We start from the raw sequence: 12,495 nt of genomic DNA on the forward strand, positions 1-12,495 counted from the left end.
AGCCTGATGGGGAAGTAGGAATTTATGGCTGGATCTAAGTTTACTTTTAATATTAAAATTATGATGTAAGGTTATTATGTTTTGGATCTATAAGCTACGTTTTACCCTTTACTGCTTTCTTTAAAATTTTGTTTTGTAAATATTGTGTAAATTTTCATTCGGATCTAGTAAAAGATCTATGGTGTTTCTGGAATGGGGCGTGAGGCTGTAAGACCTAAGGAGAGGCTGTAAGTCCAGGAGTTTATACGCTGACCGTAGATCATCATAGATAATTACAAGATCTGAAATATTTTGTAAAGATTTCTCTAATTGGTTTATTGGCTGGAAAACTCTGGATCTTCTGGTGCAGAAGAGTGTCTTCATACACCCCCAGAGAGACTCGTCACTGAGTCACCAACAACGCCACGAACTAAAAAAAAAAAAAAGAGTTTTTCTGGGTAAAATTAGTTTATGATCCTTAACTTATCAGTAACTTTATATGATGGTTTTGTATTACAATTAACTTAGATCTTACTATAACTTCTTATGGAACCAAGTGAGGGTAATGATACTGGATATTTATAAACCATGAGTAATTTCCTTCGCTCCCTTTCCCGACGTTTGACCGTCAAAGCCTCTTTTTCTTCCTCCTCTTCTTCTTCCAAAAATCTGCTCACAGAGCAACACCAATCTGTGGAGTAAATACCTCCTAAAAACAATATCTTCGAAGAGGAAGTCTGCTTGAAGATATCAATCAAGCAATCGATAACTGGGAAATCCCCAAAATCCCTCAGGATGAGCTTTACATCCCTAATGAAAACAAACATGTCCGCAGTTCTGATTATATCATCAAGACTTCCGAAAACAACATCCCTTTGGACCCCCAAGCTGGTGAAGAATTTCACCTCTTCACAAAGCAATCGATTACTGAGCATTCCAGGAAGTATAAATACCTCCATATAGGATGTGTTCAAGTAGTTGTTAAACCTCTTATCCGAGAAGGGCTTAATGCCTCAATCCTTATGTGTCTTAGAGTTATTAGGCACAACAACTTCCACGATTCCCTTATAGGAACCGTAGAAACAAGTTTAGGACATGGTCCTATCTATTTCAATTGTTTCCCAAACAAAACTGTGAGTCTTTTAGACAGAAATGTTCTAGATTCGCTGTTTTTAAACATCAGACTGCATGGGTTGGACATGAAAGAAGGATCTATCCCTGCAGCACTTCTCTACAGAATCCAATACAAAGTCATGAACACTTGTAATTCAAGGGTTCTGCTTAAAACAACTGATCGAGAAACCACTTTGTTTGTCACAGACATGACAAAAGCTAACGTGGATGTTCCCAAACTCATAAAATGGGATGAGGTTGAACTACCTACATCTTGGCAAATCGATAGAGCAACCCCAACTTTACCCATACAAGCCCCAGAATTCCAAGAAATTAGGCAATCTGAGGCTGGTAAGGTAGAAATCATCTTTGATCAAAGAAATTCTTTCTCTTCAAGATCAGAAGCTACTAGATCTGAGTATAATAGTGCTAGAAGAACCTTTTCAGTAGCATCCCAATCTTTTAGGAATCCTGCTCCCAGAATCATTATTCCTGAAACCAACCTTCAAGGATTAGACAATTCTTCGTCCATTCCTAGAACAATCTATAGTAGGCCTGAGGAAGAAACCTCATCTGAGATCCATTCCCCTACTCAATCCGAAATGCAATATGGTCACTTATGAATAAGTACACCATAGACAAACCTTCCCTTCAAAAGGAATTCTACTCTAATGTTTGGACAACCCAGAGAAAGTGGTTCCTTAATAATTTTAAGGGTGACTGTAGGTCAGAAACCATAGAATTATTCTATACTTTCCTTAACAATGTCCAAACCCATGTGTGTTTCTTCGATTGGTTAAATGTCTACCTACGTAGGAACAATATCCATCCTCCTTGGACTATTACCATCACAGAAGACCTTTCTGTTAATACGCTTACTGTGTGGCACCGAAAGGATGGTAAGTTGGTTAAATCTGACCTCCCGCCTAACAGTAGTTATTACATCCCAAACTTAGAGGATAAGTATTTAGCTTCGCCCTTTAAGTATAAATCTGATGAAACCATAGGAGCTCAGGACATTAAAGCTCTTATGGAACAAAACAACTACACCAACAAGTATCTCCAGGTTTTAGGAGAAAATCTTGTAGGAAAACCCTCGTCCTCTGGAACTAAGGACGATGAATCAGTTACCAAACCTTTGTTTAAACCTTTTAGTCTTTCTAGTCAGACTAAAAATAAATTTAGAGCCATCCATCTTAATTGGACCAAATCTTTAGAAGAATCCAAAGGAGTTAAGGATAGCTCTATAGTTATTCCAGATACCCCTGGTTCATCTCAAGTCGGATCTGTCAAGATAGGACCCGTCACTAGGAGTATCTCCCAGAAAGAACAATCCCTTAGGATTAACAAATTAGGAACTTCCTCTAAAGGTTCTGATTCTGAAGACACTGAACTTAGTAGTAAGTCTGCTTTTTAGGTTAATCCTATTATTACTAAGGCTGTTAACTGGAAGCAGCCTTCTAAACTTTATTACAATCGGGCCACTGCCCCTGATCTCCTTCTTGAGGAAAAGAATGATCAAAGTTTTCGGTCATTCAGTGCTACCAACATCTATGAGTGGAACATAGATGGTTTAACTGAGTATAATATCCTTAATACTCTTCAACATATGACAATGGTTTCTACAGCATATCAAACTGCTCTTGATAGTACTGATGAGGCTATTGTTGAAATTTTAACATTCGGATTTTCTGGGCAACTCAAAGGTTGGTGGGATAATTATGTTTCTGAAGAAGAGAAACATGAGTTCCTTACAGCCGTTAAAACTGATGCTGAGGGTAATATCATCACCACAGCTAAGGGTGAGTCTATCCCTGATGTTGTTAATACTCTTATCATGGCCATTATCAAACATTTTATCGGAGACCCTAGCATCTGGAAAGATCGTTCTGGTGAACTCCTATCCAATCTTAAGTGTAGAACCTTGGGAGATTTTAGGTGGTATAAAGACACCTTCCTCACTAGAGTTTATACACGGGATGATAGTAATCAACCATTCTGGAAATAGAAATTTCTAGCTGGCCTTCCGAAATCTCTAGGAGATAAGGTTAGAGAAAAAATTTGATCCCAGTTTAATGGTGACATCCCTTACAACCAGTTAAGTTATGGTAATCTCATAGCTTATGTTCAAAGATTAGCCCTCAAAATCTGTTAAGATGACAAAATTCAAAATCAAATGGCCAAAGAAAAGGCCCAGAACCACAAGGATTTAGGAAATTTTTGCCAGCAATTTGGTCTTCCCTGCTCTAAGGATTCTACTAAGACCCACAAACGCAGAAAACCTTCTCAGCCCCTGCTGAGTAAAACCCAAAAGCCTAAACCAAAGATCTCTAGATTTAAGGCTTGGCATTCTAATCCCAAAACCAGTAGGCCTCCTGCTGTTAAAACCACCCCTTAGGGCACCAATTTCCCAAAAATTTCTAGGGAAACCAGGACTTGTTTTAAATGTGGCCGCAAAGGTCACTTAGCAAAGTTTTGCAGAATCTCCTCTAAAGTCAGAGAACTCAATCTTGATCCTACTATCCAGGATCAGTTAAACAATCTCTTGATCAACTCTTCTGATAACAGTGATGAAGATGTTCATAATCAAATGTCCTCTTTCGGAGATGATCAAGCCGATGACGACCTTTCCTCCTCTAGTGATGAAGGCTCCGACTCTCCTCTCATCAATGTCATTCACAATGATGAGCAAAATCTCCTCCTCGATGTTTTAAAATCTATTCAAGATCCTCAAGAAAGGGATGAGTATCTTGAAAAACTCAAGCAGATCCTGCGCAAGCCTAACAATTCACAACTAGATAATAGGTTTGTCAACAACAAGTTTGATCTTACTCAAACCCTCAAACGCCTAGAAAAATATGCAGCTAAGCCAGTTACTATTCAGGATCTGCAGATCGAAATCAGCTCCCTAAAATCTGAGGTCCGAGATCTAAAAAAGAAGCAACAGTTACATGAGACTTTTATATCTCAGATAACTGAAGCTTTTTCTGATGACATGGTTCAGTCGGACCATAACAATCACGATGAGGACCATGATTCTGATCATGATTCCGCTGATACCCTCTTCAATGCTTTGATTAATCAATGTAGCATCCAAAAATTTTATATCGATGTTATTATTCTTATTGAAGATTTTGTCTTAAAAACAATTGCTCTGTTTGATACTGGAGCCGATTCTAATTGTATTTTGGAAGGACTTATTCCGACCAAATACTTTTACAAAACCTCCGAAAAGCTTAGGACGACCAGTGGTTCACGGCTTGAAATCCAGTATAAGCTTCCTTCGGCAATTATCAAAAACGATAACCTCCAGGTTGAAACCCCTTTTCTCTTGGTAAAGAATGTTAAGAATGATGTCATTTTAGGAACACCATTCATTAAATCAATCTTTCCAATCAACATTTCTAGTGAAGGGATCTCTACCCAACACTTAGGGAAAACAATTATGTTCAAATTCCTCAATCGACCTCTCCATCGAAGTCTCAATCAAATTGATCAAAAACTCAATCAGATCCATTTTCTTAAAGAAGAAATCTCTTTCAAACACATTGAAAGTCAACTTTCTCAACCCTTTATCAAACAAAAGATCATGAGTCTCCATGATCATTTTCAAAACAATGTATGTTCTGATCTCCCTAATGCCTTTTGGGATAGAAAGAAACATATGGTAAGTCTTCCTTATGAAAAGGATTTTTCTGATAGACAAATCCCGACCAAAGCTCGGCCAATCCAGATGAGTCATGAGCTTGTCAACCACTGTCAACAGGAGATCAAAGATCTTCTCTCCAAAAGGTTAATCAGAAAAAGCAAGAGCCCTTGGTCTTGCGCAGCCTTTTATGTCAACAAGGCTTCTGAAATCGAGCGTGGTGCTCCCAGATTGGTTATCAATTATAAACCTCTCAATCAAGCCCTTCAATGGATTAGATATCCAATTCCCAATAAGAAAGATCTTCTTGCCCGATTACATTCAGCAAAGATCTTTTCTAAATTTGACATGAAATCTGGATTTTGGCAAATCCAAATCAATCCCAGTGATCGCTATAAGACAGCCTTCACTGTTCCGTTTGGGCAATACGAATGGAACGTAATGCCTTTTGGTCTTAAAAATGCTCCTTCGGAGTTTCAGAATATCATGAATGATATTTTCAATCCTTATTCAAATTTTTGTATTGTCTACATTGATGATGTTCTTATTTTTTCTACATCCATTGATCAACATTTCAAACATCTTGAAATATTCTTCAATGTTATCAAACGAAACGGCCTTGCTGTTTCCAAAACTAAAATTTGTCTCTTCTAGACAAAGATCAAGTTTCTTGGTCATGAAATCTTTCAGGGAACTATCCGACCAATTTGTCGTGTCATAGAATTTGCTGATAAGTTTCCAAATCAGATTCTTGAGAAAACCCAACTCCAGAGGTTTTTAGGGTGTTTAAATTATATTTTTGACTTCTTTCCACAACTCAGTAACATCACCAAACCCCTTCATGAAAGACTCAAGAAATCTCCTCCACCATAGACTGATGTCCATACCAATATTGTCAAACAAATCAGACAGCAGGTTAAAGTTTTACCTTGCTTGTACCTACCCAATCCCGATCTTCCAAAGATTATTGAAACTGATGCCTCTGACATTAGTTATGGAGGTGTTATCAAACAACGCATGCATAACACTGAAAATTGCATTGCTTTTACATCAAAACATTGGAACAAGGCCCAACAAAATTATTCTACTATTAAAAAGGAAGTGTTGGCCATTGTCTTATGCATTTCAAAATTTCAATCTGATTTGTTAAATCAAATATTTTTAGTCCGGGTTGATTGTAAATCAGCCAAAGATATTTTACAAAAAGATGTTAAAAATTTAGCATCAAAACAGATCTTTGCCCGATGTCAAGCAATTTTAAGTGTTTTTGATTTTGATATTGAATTTATCAAAGGCACCTCAAACACTTTATCTGACTATCTTACCCGTGAATTCCTACAGGGCAAGACAGTATGAGATGACGCCGAAATTAAGGCTGCGATCATCCTCTTCCAGGGGAAGGGGAAAAGGATTAATTCTGCGCAAACCAAACCGCCCAGCAAAAACATCATTCTCAACCGAGGATACTCAATCAATCAAGGTCTCCTCAGAGATCTCTAAAAAAGGGTCATCTACCCAAGCTGGGTCATCTACTCAGCAAGCAAAATCAAAAGCTGGGTCATCTACTCAGTAGGCCATTGTAAAATCTGGGTCATCTACCCAACAAACCAAATCTGGGTCATCTTCCCAGCAAACCAAGCCATCAGATTATGCTATGGCACTCCCAACTCTCCAAGCCCTTCAGGATTGTGGGCTGACCAATCTCCCCTCTAAATCTTGGAAACAAATTTTTTCAGAAGAACCTAATGACCTCTTATGGGACCAAAACCTGAAATCAATTATTTCAGATATTGCCAAATCCAAAATTACCTTGCAACCAAAAGAATTAGTTGAGCAACCTCAGCCGATTCTCCAAAAACAACCATCTTCCTATCTACCAAAGGAAGGAAGATTTTATCCTACAATTCAAATGGAACCTGAATTTTGGGATCCAAATCCAAACAAAGTTTGCGAAAAAATCTTTCCATTCTTTTTAAACCCCTTAGTCTTAATAAGACAAGGAAATTTTATGAATTTATTTTGGTGGATTCAAAATCTGTTTCAATTAAACATAATTTTGTTAAAAGTGATAACCAGCTTATCACTCATTCAACAATTCAAATTCTCAAAATTTTAACTTTTAAAGATTTTGATAACAAACCTAACCAGGTCAGAAAATTTTCTCAGCCATTTGACCCAATTGGGTATAATTACTGGGATTATATTAATGCCTGGACCAATGTCTTCTGGTTCCAGAACAAACATCACAGGCATTCCTGGTTAATTTATTTCAAGCAAAAGGTCCGATATTTCTTTCCTTAGTGGTTTGCTGAATGGTGGGAATTCTTTGGACCAATCTAGAGTATTCTTCCTCAAGATATCAAGGAGGGATACAATCAGTTTAAATCAAGATTTGAAGAGGGGACCAGTACGTTCCATTCTTCTCTTCATTTCTTTTCAAAATTTTCTCTAGCTTGGATTTTTGCCTAGCAACACCAGTACAAGAAGAGTTCCAAGCTTCTTCCAATCCTAGGCAAGCAAGCCTCGGTTAAATGGTGGGATCAATTTGATGCATCCCGAGCAAACACACAAGGAGTGGCTCTATGGTTTCAAAAGAATCTGAAGAGTCTCAAAATCGCCGATCCAGAAACTTGTCATTTTCTTAATCGAAAGGCCAAAATTTCCGCAGCACTTGCAGCATCCACCAGCGATGAAGCTTTAGCAGCAAATCTTCATCAGATTCTTGATCTCCTGCAGACAGACTCAGAATCAAGTTCGTCAAAAGGAAAGACAACAAAGGAAGTCTCTTCTCCATCATCCTCATCAGGATCATATTTCCAGAATGAAGATGATTGCTTCGGAATCAACTTTGAAGAAGCATCTGAAGAAGACTAAGTTATTTCAATCTTCAAAATTATCCAGAGTTTAATCATGATAATTTTGTTAAATGGAGGACACGTCCATGTTACAGCTAGGGAGTACCCTGCTCCTCATATCATCATCGTCACTTATCGATATTACTCCTCCCCGGCTATGACCATGGTCATCCACCCAATCTGAAGAAGTCAACCAATCAAAGTCAACAATCACTGCTCATTTTGCGGAAAGGAACTGTTCACTGTAGCGGAAGCGGAAGTGTACTGTTCACTGTAGCGGGAAATTTCATTTTACTGTTGTAATAGTAATCACTGTTGTAATAGTAACTTTAATTTTCCTATAAATTCGTATCCTGCCCACATTGTAAGGCAGAACTTGTAATCGAGAGATACCTCCGTGTAAGAGAGCCTAGAGTGAGAAACTCCTCCTTCTCTCTTGCCTTTGTAATTTCTCTACAATCAATACAACAATTTTGTATTAAACTTATTTTTGCATTGCATCTTCATAAAATTTTGTGAAAACCTGGGATTTGTAAGCCTGACTCGTCAAGTGTGCCCTTGATATCCAGTATTGTGCGGACTACCGCCGTGTAAATCTGGTTCATTGTTGCATGCTCATCTGCACATTCCTTCTTTTCCCCTTTTCCTCCTAGATCCACTTCGGGACTTCTGGTATATATATATATATATACACTACACAAGTTATTTATACAATTATTCACATAACAATTGAATTATAACTTCCTAATAATTTATCTCTATATACAATATAATTATTGTATAATTGTTCTTTTTTGTGCATATATGTATAAGTGAATTGGTGTTCATTTTTGTGCAGATATGTGTAGATGAATTCATATCTATCTTTCAATGAATGGTAGTCTTAGAAGGTTGTATTTCTACCAACATCTTTACTGTAAGTGCCCATATTCTACCATAACCTAATTCATTTCTTCAATCTTTTAAAATTGTGACTAATTTACTTCAATTTTTCCATTTTAACTTAAACAATGTTACTATAATAGGTTTCCAAAGACACCAAGCTTGCTCTACAAAGTACAAAGGATGTCTTGAACATTGTTGTGCATGATTTGGGATTGCTAGCATTTTTCTTCCTATTGCTATGTTAAGCCAAATATAGATATTATATATTTTGTTTTTGAGGGATCTATTGTGTGTCTTATTTTCCTTCAAAAACTATTATTTTTTGGCCTATTAATATATTTAATTGGACATTCAAAAAATGTTGTTTTTTAGCCCAATAATCTATTCAATTGGGCATGTAGTTCAGTAATTGATACTTGACAATGGATGCATGATATGAATGTAATGATGACTTTATTAGTTATTTTTATGTTATTTATTTTAGTATTTTAAAAATAATTATAATATGTTTGGAGTTTCAATTAATAGATGTTGGGCATCTTTAATTTTTTCTATTAATGTGCAAAAAACTTTATTTGAACCAATTAAATAGTTTAAAGTCTATTACACTCTTACCTGCAAAAAACCACCCGTTCAAACCGAGACCCGCTCAAATTAAAATTCATCTAAACCGACAAATCATGCAATCGGATTTGAGTTTAAATAATGTAATTTGTAGGTTATATCGGTTTAGATTATATTAGACCAAAACTGACCGTATCTGACCGATAATCACCCTTACAAGTAGTACGAAAGGAAATACAATGAAATGTGGTTCACTTTCTAATTGTAATTGCACAAATAATAATAATTTGAATATATGGTTAAGGAAAAGGAGCATGCTGCAATACCTTGTGAATGAAGAAACAGCTGAGCTGTGTATATACCGATTCAAGTAATTGAAGATAGTACGATTATAATCTTAATTGTAAACATAGAAATATTAATCAAATTTGATTGAATTCCAAACAAGCAGTACCGAAACAGAGACACGAAATGCATTTCAGTTTGTAATTGTAATTGCGCGAAGAATAGGAACTGGAATTAACGGTTAAGAAGCTTATGATTGAAGAAACATCTATGGGCTGTAGATGCAGCTGATTCAACCAGAATGCCAAAATCCTTCTCCACAGCACCAAGTACTCATCTTCAATCTTCACATTTTATGAGTTTCAATCTGATAATCATATTTTTTGTACGAAATATTTCATCGACTTTACTAATAATTAATTTCTATAGGAAAATTTGATTGATTATTATGATACCTTATTTAAGAGAATTTAAACCAATGATACTCAAACTAATATAACTTGTTATTATAAATCTTTTTATATAAATATTTATAACATAAAATTAAATATATGATTTAATTAAAAATGATATGCTTTTTATTATATTAAACACTTAACATAATGTAAAAAATCTAAAAAAATATATATTTTTCATTTAATTTATTTCTATAATATCATTTATTATGAAATGTTATATAACTAATTTTGAGGTAGTTGATTTATTTCTATACTATCATTTATTATCATATGTTCTTACCGGAAATCTGCTGTAGAGCTGATCCGCCGGGTAAGATCGGCGAGCCTCCTTCACTGGTACGCTGGTGCTCCAAAATGGGGGTGGTACCTGCAAAAGAGACTCCGATGCTAAAGTTAGTCTTTGTGGGAGTATGAGTCTCGTATAAATAATGCACATACCTTTGTGTGAATTAGGGTTGTCTTGAGCCTTGGGCCTGAGATAAGACATGATATGATAAGATATCATATGATATGATATGATATGATGAGATATGATATGATATAATTGGAGGGCGGTTCTGATCTGGGACGAGATCCCCGGGTTCGGGAATGATCTGCCCAAATACCAGGCCCCAAATACTGGGTTGACGTCGCTCAGCGTGTGCCCGGGGTGGCTTTGTATCGTTAATCCGGGCTTAGAGCCCGTGTGCGAAGTACGGTCAGAACACTAGCCCCCCGAGCTCTGAAGGCCGTAGGTCGAGGAGTTAAGACTGAGCTCGTCAAGGAGGACGACGTGGAGGATAACTCCAGCGAGAATGCCTCTACGTAGGCCAATTTTGTTATGACCTAGTTTAATTTTCCCTTTGCTTTGATTTTCTGTTTTGAATTCAAGCGTTGAACTCTGGGAACTTTGTTTGTATATGCATATTTTTCTTCTGCCTTTATGTGTTTGTGTTTGGTTTTTGCTTTGCACACATTTTGAGACACACGTTCGATGTCTGTTGTACACTCTCATTTTTGGTGAAAGCTCACGCTGAGATCCGAATTCGGCCTTAATTTTAAGTAGTTTCTCGTGAAGGTTCGAACTCGATTTCAATCGAACCAAGATTCGAATTCGATTTTAGATCTAAGTAATTTTTGTGAAGGTTCAAACTTGACCGTAATAAGCCGAGGTTCGAACCTGACCTTAGATTTTCGTGAAGGTTCAAGCTTGATCTTAAGTAGTAGTGCCGAGGTTCAGATTTGACCTCGATCATTCCGAGGTTCGGGCTCGACCTCAAGTTCGCGTGTTTAAGGTTCGTATTCAACCTTAAACAAATACGTTAAGGTTCGTATTCGACCTCGAATAAATGTGTTAAGGTTCATAGTCGACCTTGAATAATCGTGTTAAGGTTCGTGTTTGACCTTAATCGTACTATAGTTCGGATTCGACCTCAATCATACCGAGGTTCGAATTTGACCTCAAATTTTTCATTAAGTAACTTTGCGAATGTTCGGACTCAGCCTTTGTCATACCGAGGCTTGGATTTTTCTGTTAGATAATTTTTGTGAAGGTTCGGACTCAACCTTAATCATGCTGAGGTTCGAACTCGACCTCAGATTAGCATACTAAGGTTCGTACTCGCCCTCGAATAAACATGTCGAGGTTCGTACTCGACCTTAAATAGACGTGTTAAGGTTCGTATTCGACCTCAAATGAATGTGTTAAGGTTTGTATTCGACCTTAAATGGGCGTGTTAGGGTTCGTACTCGACCTCAAATTTTGAGTAAAATGATTTAATTAAGGTTCGAACTCGACCTTGGGTGAGGGCATCGAGGTTCGTATTCGACCTCGGATTATGAGGTTCAGACTTGACCTTAACAAGAGTGTCGAGGTTCGTATTTCGACCTCGGATTTGGTTCGTACTCGACCTCAGATTTGGTTGAAACGATTTTATTAAGGTTCGGACTCGACCTTAAATAAGGATGTTGAGGTCCGTATTTGACCTCGACCTTTAACGAGGTTCGGGTTTGAATTCTGCTGAACGAACTTAAGGTTCGTACTTGACTATAAATAAGGGTGCTGAGGTCCGTGTTTGACCTCAAACTTGGACGCGGTTCGGGCTCGTATTCGACCTTGAGATAGGGTTAGGTAATCCTTCACAAGGTTCGTTCTCGACCTCGGATGAGAATGTTTAGGGTTCGTATTCGAACCTCAAATAAACGCGTTAAGGTTTGAACTCGATCCTCAAGTGAGCCTGTCGAGGTTCGTACTCGTCCTCGGAATTTTAACGAGGTTCGTACTCGACCTCAAATTTTGAGTAAAATGATTTAATATTAGGATTTTTACTGTCTACCGGCACATTGGCATTGTTAGGGTTTTACCTTGTGATTGCAGCGCGGTGACAAAATTGTATTTTTATCCGTTTGATGACGTGGCATCTTTGGGCCGATGTGGTATTTCGATATCCATGTTTCATGGCCGAGCTGAGGAACTCGACAATAATGAGTTTGCTGCTTGGTCAGGCTAGTAAACCTTTGATCGAATCAATAGATTGGTGAGGGACAAGTTGGCAACTCTGCTGGCCAGTACACTTGCCCCCCAGCACCGAGTGATGTAAGAGCAAAGGGGCGTCTGAGGAGCTCCCAAATTCGATGTTTGAATGTTCTAATTCGATCTTGTTAAGTAGATGTGATTTTTAAGGGTCGAGCTCGACCTTGACATATCAAGGTTCGAACTCGACCTTGGTTA

General features: G+C 37.4%; 1 long non-coding RNA gene across 1 annotated transcript; it reads left to right on the forward strand.

Moving 5' to 3' along the window:
* The first annotated feature begins 8,295 nt into the window (after positions 1-8,295).
* LOC145951765 (uncharacterized) lies at positions 8,296-8,791 on the forward strand. Its single transcript, XR_014429681.1, has 2 exons — positions 8,296-8,509; positions 8,619-8,791. It is a non-coding gene; the product is annotated as an uncharacterized LOC145951765 (long non-coding RNA).
* Positions 8,792-12,495: the final 3,704 nt, after the last annotated feature.

This window comes from Cajanus cajan, chromosome 9 (assembly GCF_000230855.2).
Source record: "Cajanus cajan strain Asha chromosome 9, NIPB_CcT2T_4, whole genome shotgun sequence".
Lineage (NCBI taxonomy): Eukaryota > Viridiplantae > Streptophyta > Magnoliopsida > Fabales > Fabaceae > Cajanus > Cajanus cajan.